Below are 3,468 nucleotides of genomic sequence, written 5' to 3'. Positions count from 1 at the left end.
CTGCTTCATACATTCCCTAGGGCATAGGCTAGGACTTTTAAAAGCAATAATCATATTTTTCTTTTCATTATAAAAATAGTACATGCTTATTTTTAAAATTTTGGAAAATATGGAAAAGTAAGCAGAGAACAAAAATCACCCATATTCCCACCACCCAATTACCATCACTGTTGATGTTTTTGGAGTTTCCCTTTTAATCTTTTTTCTCCCTCTGCAATTGCTTGTTCATTTTATATGCTATATGTATAATTATTGTATGCTTTTTTTTACAGCATAGTCTTATATTTACTATAATTGTAACTTTTAAAACCTGCATAATATTCCATTCTAGAAATTTACCATACTCTGTTCATCTATAAATAATGCTATAAATTATGTAAACATTATTTATGTAAACATGCTACTACATAGCATTATTTATGTAAAGATCTTTGTACATAAAGTTGGGGGTTTTTTGTAAATTATTTTATTTCTTCATTGATGATTTGGAAGGACTATCTTCAAACCAGTACAAATATTTCATACATAATACCTGGCCATTTTTCTAAGCAATTGAGTAATTTGTTACACAATAAACTACCTCATATCTTTCAGCAAGAAATACGTTAAATTTGAAGAGTAAAATTACATAATGAGTTAGGACACAATTAAAATTTGATTTAAATATTAATTTGGGGGAGAGGCAGCACACTTATACTCAATGAAGAGAAACATTTTTACAGTCCAGAAGTCTTTTATTTTTTTTAAATCTATTATGCCATGAATTCATAGGGAATAGGGTCCAGCAGCTCGGGCTTCTTCCCATTGGTTCTCACAAAGTGCGCTTCGCTGGGTGGAGCAGGCTGGCGCTTCACTTGAACCCAGGTACCTTTCTCTTTGGCTTCTTTCTTTTTCTGATCATTTTCCTTCACACGTTTCAGGAAGCAATCTCGGCTCTTCGAGTGCTTAATGTGCTTAATAGGCATGTTAATTCTCTTGGCAAGAATCTTGCCCTTAACTTGTTTGTTTACAACAACGGGTACTCTTCCATTGTAGACTCGTCCAGTTTTGCCATGGTAAAACTTGTGGGGCATTCCTTTTTGAACAGTACCCATTCCCTTGATGTCTACAATATCACCTTTCTTATAGATTTGCATATACGTGGCCAAAAGAACAACTCCATGTTTTCTGAAATGCCTAGAGAACATATATTGGGTGCCTCTCCTCTTTCCTTTGTGTTTTGTCATTTTGGTGAATTACTGGAAGATGGTGGTTCCAGCTGAAAGGAAGGAAGTTTTTTTTTGTTTTCTTTTTTGTTTTTATTTTTAGTTTGGTAATACAAACTTATGCTCCCACTATTAATAGTTGCATGCCTTTTTATTTTTTTTTTAATTTTTATTTATTTATTTTTGAGACGGAGTCTCACTCTGTTGTCCAGGCTGGAGTACAGTGGCATAATCTTGACTCACTGCTACCTCCATCTCCCCCGTTCAAGTGATTCTCGTGCCTCAGCCTCCTGAGTAGCTGGGACTACAGGCGGACACCACCATGCCCAGCTATTTTTTGTATTTTCAGTAGAGACCGGGTTTCACCACCTTGGCCAAGCTGGTCTCAAACTCCTGAGCTCAGGTGATCCACCGGCCTCAGAGTCCCAAAGTACTGAGATTATAGGTGTGAACCAGCACACTAGGCCTATGTGCCTTTTTATTATCCTTTCCTCAGCACTGAGTGTGTTACTCTACATCTGAGCTCATTGTTGTATTGATTTCCATATCATTGATTATTATGAGGTTGGACATGTGTTCCATATGTTTGTCAACTAGTTGTTTTTGTTTTTCTTTGCATTAATTTACATTCTGTGCCTATTCATCAGTTGACTCTTAGAATTTTTCTTATTGATTTGTATGAATATAAATACGATACTAATCTTTATCTTATTAATTGCACATTCTTACCAACTTTTTATTTATTTTTAAATTTTGAATATATTTTTGACAACCAAAATGTTTACTTTCTAAGACAATTTAATTTGTGTGTCATCCTTGCACAAGGACCATGCCAATCTCTGTATTGTTCAATAATAGTATATGTGCTGCCAAAGCAAACATTTCTTTTGCTATTTTATGTCTAGAAAGTTCTTCCACTTTCCAAAGGCTTAATATATTTTTATTTCTATTTACTTTTGTCTCCCCCACTCTCCCACCATGGCTTGATTTTCCATGTTTTGTTTTTAATTATAAGTGAATATATTTTGATGTATTGAATAAGGTAAGAATCTATTGTACTTTTTCAAATAGCTAAACAATTCTGTTAACACCATCTATTAAATAAGCTTGTCTTCATGATTCATTATGATACTTTCATTATCAAGGATGAATTATGAGTAACTATATTTATTCCTGCTCTATTCTATTCCATTGTAAATACATTTATTCTACTAGTATAGTAATAAAACCATATTGTGTGTTTTGATAGCCCAGAAAATCTAGCCCTCTTTTGTTGCTTTTCTTCTCTAAAAATTTATTTTAACTTGTTTCTCTTACATATGATTTTTAGAATAACTTTTCAAGTACCTCCTCACCCTACCCCCATTCCACTGCCATTTTAACTGAAAATATTTTAAATTATAATTTAATTTGAAAAGAAATATTTATGCTTTTCCATATTTCCAATCACTAATTGGTAACTTTTATTCAAAAAATATATTTTTATTTAAGACAGGGTCTTACTCTGTCACCCAGGCTGTAGTGCAGTGGCACAGTCACTGCTCACCATAGCCTTGACCTCCCGGGCTCAGGTGATCCCCCCACTTCAGCCTCCTGAGTAGCTAGGACTACAGGTGCCTGCTACCACACCCAGCTAATTTTTGTATTATTGTGTAGAGATGGAATTTTACTGTGTTACCCAGGCTGTTCTCAAACTTTTGGACTCGAGCAATCCACCTGCCTCAGTCTCCTAAAGTGCTAGAATTACAGGCATGAGACACCCCGCATCCAGCCCTAAAATGTTTAAAATATTTTTTAACAAAATGTTACAGATGTTATCACCTGGACCACACAGATTTCTCACTGAGATTATTTCTGGATATTCTAAAAATTTTGTCATTCTGAACAGGACCTTTGTTTTGATTATTTCACAATTATTGATTATGATATATTTAGCATCTCTTACCTAGCCATTTTACTGAACTTATTGTGTCTATAAAATTTTCTTATTTTGAAATTCTTAAAGATTTATTACTATCATATTTTAATGTAAAACTATGTCGATTATAAGAGGTATAATTATTTTACATACCACCAAAGGAAAGGACACTAACAAACTATCATTTTTGAGGTGTATCTGAATTTCAGAGAGTCTGAAATGTGAAAAGGAGAAAATCTTAAATTTGATGAAATATTGTGTGTCTAAATAATGTAGATATTTGGTTTGGTTTCTTTCTTACCAGTAATCATACATCACATCTATTTCACATCTATTGCTTTAGCT

General features: G+C 33.5%; 1 pseudogene; it reads right to left on the bottom strand.

Annotated features, from left to right (window-relative positions):
- Window positions 1–1,984: 1,984 nt before the first annotated feature.
- Window positions 1,985–2,083, bottom strand: LOC120361715 (U6 spliceosomal RNA; annotated as a pseudogene).
- Between the last annotated feature and the right edge of the window lie 1,385 nt (window positions 2,084–3,468).

Source organism: Saimiri boliviensis, chromosome 13, assembly GCF_048565385.1.
Source record: "Saimiri boliviensis isolate mSaiBol1 chromosome 13, mSaiBol1.pri, whole genome shotgun sequence".
NCBI lineage: Eukaryota > Metazoa > Chordata > Mammalia > Primates > Cebidae > Saimiri > Saimiri boliviensis.
Note: the sequence above shows the minus strand (reverse complement) of the source record. Positions and strands in the feature narration are given on the sequence as shown.